This window comes from Epinephelus fuscoguttatus, linkage group LG2 (assembly GCF_011397635.1).
Source record: "Epinephelus fuscoguttatus linkage group LG2, E.fuscoguttatus.final_Chr_v1".
NCBI classification, from domain to species: Eukaryota; Metazoa; Chordata; class Actinopteri; order Perciformes; family Serranidae; genus Epinephelus; species Epinephelus fuscoguttatus.
In genome coordinates, this window is record NC_064753.1 from 41,062,254 (window position 1) to 41,072,005 (window position 9,752).

At 38.2% G+C, this 9,752-nt stretch overlaps 1 protein-coding gene across 2 annotated transcripts in view; it reads right to left on the reverse strand.

The window, feature by feature from the left end:
• pacsin3 (protein kinase C and casein kinase substrate in neurons 3) overlaps positions 1-8,229 on the reverse strand; it is a 46,165-nt gene extending 37,936 nt beyond the window's left edge. Inside the window, exons 1-2 of one of the 2 annotated variants that reach the window (XM_049597398.1) lie at positions 7,833-8,229; positions 1,872-1,975 (exon numbers count right to left, since the gene is read on the reverse strand). The gene's annotated coding sequence lies outside the window, so the exon portion shown is untranslated. The remainder of the gene's footprint in view (positions 1-1,871; positions 1,976-7,832) is intronic. The other variant, XM_049597408.1, reaches the window with a different exon arrangement.
• Positions 8,230-9,752: the final 1,523 nt, after the last annotated feature.

Here is a 9,752-nt window from a genome sequence, read left to right on the forward strand (position 1 = left end):
GGTACCACAGTTTGTTGAGAAACTCTCATCATTCCCTGGCGAACAAACCCCAACCCAAAGCCCCTCCGAGGCCTATTATTATAAACTTCCAGGAGTTCACAACCAAGGAGACAGTGCTGAGAGAAGCTTGGAGAAAGGGTAAGATCCAGCTGTATTAACTTACTGCTTCTTAGCACTTTTGTCTTATTTATGTCTCATTAAAACAGTCATACACACAATCTCGTCCAACTTCTGTACGTGCACATGTTGCTTTGGTGTTTTCATGCACAAAATGCAGCGAAACACCTTCTTATCAACTGGTATTGCTAACAATGGCTAGCCTGGCTGGGACTGGTATTGCAAAAAAAAAAATCTTGGTTTTCTGACTTGTAGTAGTGGAATGTGGTCAACTCAGGTGTGACACCATTCCTAGGTCTGACCTCTGACTTCTGATGTAAATGGAACGCAGCAAGAAAGCAAAAATATTTCCCACATTTCTAATTATTCCTTTCACTAAATTGAAGTTAATTTAGAAATATGAAGGTCACAAAAGAACCACATGACATTTTGATGTCACAGTACAACTCGATTGAAATTAGTCCAATCAAACAATATTAAAGACAACAGCATGTGATAATGTTTGTGGCTTGGAAAAGATGTCATTTAAAGGACAACAGGTGACTGACTCTTAGTCACTCAGACATGAACTTCTCTCACAGCACAAAACTCCCCAAGGTGTCACTGCTTTTGCCTCTGATTTTCAGACCAGAAGAAGAACACTGCAGCTGTTCTGTTTCTTAAACTTTACACCCAAATGTGTGTCAAAGTAAATATGAGAAGAGAAATACAATAGGTAGTGCATTATTTTATATCTTTAACAATGATTTTCACAATGTTCAAACATTTTGTGTCAAGTGGCAAGTCATGTGAAAAGCTAGAAAATCCTCTTACTTCATGGGCTGATCTGATAGGTATCTGGTCAGGCTCAATCACATTTCAAAGTATAAACTAAAGAGATATCATCTGTGAGGCAAAGATACCATCGACTTACTCAGCAAATCAAAATACTGAAAAGATTACAAGTAGCTGTAGAAAGTAGCAGGCTTAAACAGCTGTGTGGGTGTCACCGTAAACCAGTGATGAAATGTGGAGTACTTTTACTCAAGTACTGTACTTAAGTGAAAATTCAAAGGTACTTGTACTTATGGTGCTTGGGTGTTTCCATTTTCTGCTACTTTATACTTCTACTCCACTAAATGTCATGGGCCAGTATTGTACTTTTTACTCCACTACATTTAATTAACAGCTTTAGCTACCAGTTACTTTCAGATTTATGATTAAGATTTTATATTAAAAAAGCACAAAATGTGAGAAAAGTCCAAAAACAGAAAATAAATTTGTGTATCATAAGTTTGTTTCTTCTTCTTCTTCTTTTCCCTCCCTTTTATGATCTCAAGAGGTAGTGCTTTTCCATTGACACTTTCGGCCTTGCGGAATCAATGTTGACTTGAGTTTCCATTACCAATTTAAAAATGTACATGATGGACCGTATTTCTGGAGTCGGATTAAGGTGTACCCGACCGCCTTCAAGCAGGTTGTGATGATGTTAAATAGGCATCATTATTCAGGAAACTTTCGGTGTCAACATTCAGCGACGACTGAGAAAAATATCTAAATATTTAAACTCTAAAATACAGTGCAGTAGAAGTATAACATAGGATCAAATCAAAATACTCATATGAAGTGAGTAAATGTACTTAGTTACTTTCCAGCACTGGTGTTAGGAGCATAGTTAGCATGATTACAAACAGCAACAGCACACAAACCACATGTTGCACAGGCTCAAAACAACGCAGGCAGGCAGGCAGGCCCAGAGTGACAGCAGAACTTACCTTATCAGAGACGAAAACAGAGACGGACAGATGTCCAAACAGGAGACAGTCTTTGTCTCCACGGGCCTGAGAGACAAAGAAGGGATAGATGGAGAGAGGAAGGTCTGTCGGGAGCAGATGCAACAGCAAAGGGAAAACACACAGAGAAGTTTGTTAGACAGCAGAACAGCATGCAGTTAGATCCCAGCAGTGTTTCGATGGGGCTGGACGAGCTGCCCGTTATATGGCTCGGTGTTGGATGGAAGGTGGCACATTCTGGGTGTCGTGGTGAAATGCCACACATGGCATGACGAATGACGAATAATGAAACAGCCAGAGGACCAGCGGCCCCCTATAAGAGGAGGTCAGAGCAGTTAGCTCACACCTCTAAAATTACCTGCCTGGGCAATGAGTTGGGAAGGGAGTGTCAGGCTTTAAAAGAGACCACACCAGTGATTTTTCCATGAGCTGATTAAATACAAATCACTTTAAAGTACTTTTGATCGCATAAAGTGAAACATCCTATCATTTAGATTTAAACTACAATAATAAAAGGCCTTTTTTTAGACATTCAAGTTATATTTAAAGGATTCAAAATTCCACTGGAAGCTAAACTTTGGCATTTTTTGATCCTGGACCCTAATTTCCCATGTTTTGTGTCTGAGTTACTCATGTAGACAACAATTTTTGAAACTGGTCCTGCAAACAAGCTGCAATTTAATCCCAACGGGCAATTGTGCACCGTCAGTGTGTGTCAATTAGAAGTGCTTGTTTTTGCCACTGACAGACTCAGAAATAAAAGATTTTCTTTACCCTTCACTGAGCCAGTCTGTTTTGTGTCCAAGTCTTCCTAAAGGAAAAGTCTTCTTCTGAAATCTTGCGGACTTTTCCAAACTGTCAAAATCAGCTAAATATTCAACCATGACACTAAATTTTTTTCTGATAACACTAAGCCAAGTCCAGACCAAAGATCTGCGACAAAACAAAACCGTTTTAGAACGTTGCAGAGAAAAGTTGCAACTGAGTGAACTGGCCAGTCTGAGCTCGACTCAAGCCGGCTGACGGTGTCACCTACAACTCAGTCGGTCAAATCACCGGCGGCTGGTTTTAGAACGTAAGGCATGTCACCTGTTTATACACCCAATCAGCTTGTAGTGAAGTTCGATGGTCAAGTCCAAATGACGACAGACGGTGTGTTAGCTTGCTGCGGCAGGTGCTCCGTACCTACTGAGCACTCTGAGCACTGTTGTCGTCCTCACAGTGTGGCGGTGTCGGATGGTGGGTAGCTGCTGCTCGCTGTATGTGCTTATGCTCCCCCACGCACACACATTCTCATTGACTAACTCATTGGTGCTGCTTACTTATATTATTGTGGCGTATTTATTATGAATACAGTCCATCTGATGTTCTTGTTGCTGTTTCATCACTACTACAAATGCAACTGTGGCCAGTATCTCACTATCACTATCCTCATTCATATTTTAAGAAGCTACAAATTATATTCAGCCACAGAAAAAGCCTGAAAAGCTGTAAATCAGAACGGAAGTACAGAGAGTTGTTGCATAGAGATGATACACCATCTCATCTAGTTGCACTGGTGTCAACCAGCAGATTTTTATAAGGTTGCAGAACAGCGCATTGCATGTAGTTGCATGTCACCTCGCCTCGTTGTGAAATCAAAAGCAAACTCTTCCCAGCATTCCTTTCTCCAGCTCTCAATAACGTTTCCACTGTTGTTTTTCCTGCAACAAGTCATCTCTTGTGAGATTTCAGAATGATACTTCTCTTTAGCAAGACTTGGTCACAATGAAAAAACAGACCAGTAAGAGGGAAGAGGTTCTCGGCAGGGTCTTTTCTGTAATGTTTGAGACGCTTCTAACAATCTGAGCCTGTCAATAGCAAAAGCAAGGACCTTTATGGACGTAAATTGACAGTGCACAGTTACCTGTAGAGATTACGCTGCAGCCTTTTTTTCGATGTGGCCACAGCAGTCTCTCTCAATACTGGACCAATTTCAAAAAAGACACAAAAACGTGGGAAAACAGAGTCCAGGTTGAAAAATACTGACGTTTCCCTTTAACTTAAAACCCAGGTGAGAGCTGAACAGTGCCTCAACCTCCTGGTAAACCAAGACTGCTCATCTGAGTCTGACCCATTGTGATGATTGGATAACTGCTCAAATTTGACACCAGTTTCACTTTTGAATGTTTCACGCACCAGTGCCAAGAGCCGAGAGCCCAACCCTTTTCACTTTGAACACAAACAATAAATTCAATTGGTTAGTAATGAACATCAAATAATGCCAAACCACATACAAGCTGCTTCATGACACGAGGTTAGATATTAGAGAAACAGTGAGAGCGTGGCACGAAGACAGGCCTGTTCAAAGAAAACCAAAAGCAGAGCAACATCCTTCATGTTAATGCCTCGTTCACAGCAGTAATGCAGTTTTGTGAATGATGGTGATTCATTATATTGCTGCATCAACCTGCTGAAAATCAGGAATCATGTTTCATAACGTAATTCTGATAACTTTAATTTTTTTGTCTTCTTGAGTATCACATTATTGAAGGTATCTGTATTGTTGTAAAACATGCAGCGACATTTGAACTTTAAGTTTTGAATCAGATCTTTTAAGCAATTAGGCTAATTCAACATTTCACACTCCCACTCATGTGATGATCTCATTCTTGTAACGTCTGACAGCCCGAGACTCTGACAACAAACCATGTGACAGTTCCCTGGAAGAGGCGAGGACAGAAGGCAAACCGAAAGCAGATCACAAACAGAGAGGCGGAGTACAGCAGACTGAAAGAAAAAAGGACAACTCAGCCTTGTTCCCACACACACAGCTGTTCTCCCAGCTCATTTTTAACCAGGACCACATCACTGAGGCCATGTTGGGCCGGAACACGCCTCCACACCAGCTTCCCTAGCTCTGCAAAAAGCGCTGCAGCTTGAAAACCTTGGGATGCTGGCTGGGGCTGGCTTGGCACAATCTGTTGCACGTTGCAAAGATTAACCCAGAACCTGCTTCGCCTGCTGTTCACATTTGACTCCATTGTGAGTGCATGAAGCCTCGCTGTTTAAAATGCAACACAAAAGGATTCACATTCTCTGACTAAATACAGCTTTAACAAAAAGATCCTGACTGCAGGTTTATTAAAAATAGAGCCGGAACAATTGGTTGATTAACAAATTAAATCTGCAACTACTTCGTTAAATCTTTTAAATTGTTTTTCACGCAAAAATGCCAAATGATGGTTACAGCTTCTTAAATGTGAGGATTTGGTGCTTTTCCTTTACATTATAGTATGCTGAATATCTTTGAGACAGTTGATCTGACAAAAGCAAAAGCCAGTTTTATTGACACTCTTCAGTTTTTGACGTCTGGTGTCACTTTCTCAAGGTTAAATTAAAGTTAAAAGCATGAGCAGATACCTTAGCCAACCAGTGGACAGCTGTCAGACTGGGTGGGAGTTCACATTCTGCGTTGACATATTTCATGTTTGCATGAAATTCCACTTGCTTGGCAGGATCTGAAACCTGAAGCTGGGGGAAAGTTTCAGCCTGCCTGCCCCGCCCCTCCATGGACTCTACTATAATACTGCTGCTTGCGAAGGACTCCCAAAACTCCCCCGTGTGATTTCTACCAGCCAACAGACCACAAGCCACACATATGTGTTTTTATATCTAATATAAATTGATTAACATGGCCATGTGTGATAGAGAAAGGTTACTCGAAGTGTCACACCCACAAATAATTATCCCCCAACTCATTCCCACGCATTTTAATAACCTTGGCATTAATTGCGTTTATTTGCAATGATGCAAAAAACCAAATAGCTTGACTGTAAGCTCAACGGTACCCTGCGACAAACCGACAATTTCAGTGACTATATTCAGCCAAATAACAACGATATGCAGGGGCTGTGCCTCAGCCAGTTTGTTTTGTAGTTTTTCTGCCCTCAACTTAACAAAAAATACTTTAAAAACTGTACATTCTGTATACTTTTTTTATTCCTTCTGTGCTCAAAATTTGAATATTGATGTTTTTATTATTTATGTATTTGGATAACAGAAAGTTAATGGCAGTCTACTCTGCACAGACTTGAGCAGCGACCTATGGTAAGCTAGCAGCCACACCTTTAAAGCTAACATCATAATCAGAGACCATTAATTAACTTAGATTGCTCATTTTAAAGTCATTTCCTGTATCTGTGTCACGTCGGTGTCGCATTTTGATACTAGTATGACTTTAACATATCAGATAAATAGATGGGTTAGCACCGTCACCTCACAGTAAGAGGGTTGCTGGCTCGGATCCAGGGTAGGGGTTCGAATTTGCATGTTCTCCTCGAGTGGGTTTTCTCCGAGTACTCCGGCTTCCTCCCACAGTCCAAAGACATGCAGGTTAACTGGTGACTCTAAATCCAAATGAATGAATGAATAAATACAAATCATTGAGGGCTACCTTTGAAGCCATTGTTATACCATTACATATATATACGTATCGGCCAACATGCTTTTTCTTATTTTGCACAATGATTGAATGAATACATGCATACATTGGAAAGTATTGTATTTTATGTCTCCATCTGCTGCTGGGCCATCACGAGCATGCATGCTTATTCATTCATTCATTCATTCATTCATTCATTTTCCGTAACCATTTATAGTGTCCCGGATGTGCTGGAGTCTATCCCAGCTGACACTGGGCGAGAGGCAGGGTACACCCTGGACAGGTCACCAGACTATCACAGGGCTGACACATATCACAATGGCCAATTTAGAGTCACCAATTAACCTGCATGTCTTTGGACTGTGGGAGGAAGCTGGAGTACCTGGAGAAAACCCACGCTGACATGGGCAGAACATGCAAACTCCAGGTCTGCACCCCAGGTTCGAACCAGGAACACTCTTGCTATGAGGCAACAATGCCAACCATTGAACCACCATGCCGCCACACCCATGCATAATATGATGTTAACTCCACTACAGAAGAGACTTGATGATCACTAAAATCAGATAGGGAAAAAAGCGAATTTATCGATATTGGTATCAGTTATCACCAAATATGCTGTTATACATCGGCACATCAGTGTAGAAATACTCTGTTACAAGTAAAAGTCCTACATTAAAATGTTTACTTTGTATCAGCATCAAAATATACTTAAAGTACCAAAAGTAAAAGTACTTATTTTGCAGAATACATTATTTCACAATAATGTATATTTTATTATTGGAATAAAACTATTGATGCATTAATGTGTACATCACTTTAATGCTGAAGCTAGTAAGGAGATCATTTAAAACACATGATATACTTTTATCTGCTGAGTAGTGTTTGGGTTTCCCCAGGGGATCAATAAAGTATTGATCTAAAACATTAAGCTACATCATTAGTCAGTAATGGTGTAGAAATATTAAGTTAGTTAGAGGACGTTTTAAATACTCAAGTAAAGTAGGCTACAAGTATTTCAAAACTGTACTTAAGTACAGTACTTGAAACTGGTAAGGAGATCATTTAAATCACATTACATACTTTTATCTGCCGAGTAGTGTTTGTTTTTCCCTTTGGGGATCAATACAGTTTTTATCTAAAACATTAAGCTACATCATTAGTCAGTAATGGTGTAGAAATATAAAGTAAGTTAAAGTATACAGTAAGTTGGCGGGAAATTTAAATACTCAAGTAAAGTGGACAATAAGTACCTAAAAACTGTACTCAAGTACAGTACTTTTAAGTAAAAATACTCAGTTACTTTGCACCACTCGAAGTACTTTTAGCCACAAGCTAACGCTAGCTTAGTTACCAACTGTCAGAATATGACAGTTATTGATCCTCGGTGTTTAAAACACGGTACAGTGGGTAAAGTACCGACGTTACGTCCACAGTAATATATAAATATAGACGTTAAACAGGATTATATGACCAAAGGGTGTCAACATGTGCTGCTGCACACAGGTGAGGTCTCCTACCTGTTGTTTGGCTCCCACCTCCGAGCAGCAGCCACTCTCCTCCCCGCCCTGACCGCCTCTCCTGACGAGTGTCCTCGTTAAAACACGGCGGTTAGTCCTCTTGAAGCCTCCAGCACCGACTGCGACATGTTGCAAGTTTACTCCGCAGTCACACGTCGGTCCCTCTCAGCCATTTATACCGTGAGAAGCTGCGACACATTCACCTCCAGATACCCGTCGCCTCAGTGTTTCTGCTCGGTGTAATAAAGTAAAGTTCCTCGGTGAAGTATGGAGATAAAAAAGTGTTTGTGCTCCGGAGCGGACTGAGGAGCAGCTCCGGCTGGTAGATAATTGAGTGTCTTCCCCCCTCCGATGCCTACTGGCGTCTCCGTGTAATCAGATGCTGCTCACCACAATATCCATTCATCCTATTACACTGTTTAACCCTTCACTGTCTGTGCACGGCTTTATGGTGCCTTGCATGACCGTCGGAAAAACCGGAACTGTAAACAAAGAACAACAAAAAAGTAGAGCATTACTGTATCTGACAGAGTAAATGAATACATAAATAAAAATTCAAATAATTTTTTAGAGAAAAAAATAAATGTAATGGACCTTTATCTCTAAGCATAGAATAGTTAAAAATACTTTCATTAGTTGATATTTAATCCTACATTTATTTTCCAAGTCAATTTATGTTACGCTTGTAAAATGACTTGGCTTGTTAATTGTAAAATAAATAAATAAATATTTCCCTCTACCTTCAAACCAAAAATAGTACAGTTTGCATTATTATTAAGAGTAGATATATAAAATATGTTTTAAAAATAATCCTCCAAAGTCTAGCTAAAATTAGTGAATATTTACATGTGCAAAATAAAACATAAATTGACCTGTAAAAAAATATATCTATAGAAAATCCCTTTATCTTTAAACATAGCATACTTTAAATTATTAATGGTAGATGTTAAAAAAGAATTGTTTGTTTTCAGTGCATTATGTCGTGTGTCTGTAAATGAATTTTTAAATTGTAAAAAATAAACTTCACAATGTTCCTTTACCTCTAAACCAAAAATAGTATAGTTTGCATTATCATCAATGTACAGTTAAAATTATTATTAGTCAATATTTAGATGTGCAAAATAAATTTGCCTGTAATTTGAAAAACCTTTTACTTCTAAACATAGCATACTTTAAATTATTATTAATGGTAGATGATTAAAAATTGTTTATTGTCAGTGCAATATGCTGTATGCCTGTAAATTAGTTTGTAAATTGTACAAATTAAACTTAAAAATTAAAATTAGTTTAAAAAAAATAAACCTCCAAGAAAATAGTGTAGTTCAAATTATTATTATTAAAAGTAGATATATAATAATTTAAAAATAATAATAATAATAATAATACTCCAAAGTATAGCTAAAATTATTACTTGTCAGTATTTAGATGTGCAAACTAAAAATAAAAAAATTAAAATAAAAAATCCTTATAATCTACTTTTACCTCTAAACACAGCCTACTTTAAATCATGATTAATGGTAGATGATTAAAAATATATTTTCGATGCATCATGTCAGTTGTAAAAATTAAGCTTTACAACGTTCCCATTTCTCCAAACCAAAAATAATATGGTTAATGCTATTATTAAAAGTGGGTATTTAAAAAAATATTTTAATTTTTAAGCCAATCTTCTGAATGCTTGTTAGATAAATGGGCTTCTTAGAAAAAGTAACAAATATATAATCTTCCTGCCCTATTACCTTCAAACATATCATTAAAGCTGTTATTAACAGTGATTATTTAAATACATACTTATTATTCAAGCCTATTCATATCATGTTTGCAAGATAAATTGGCTTGTAAATAAAGGAATTAACTATATAAACCTCCAAATAAAATTATATTTTACATTTTTATTATCAGTGGATATTTAAATCTGAT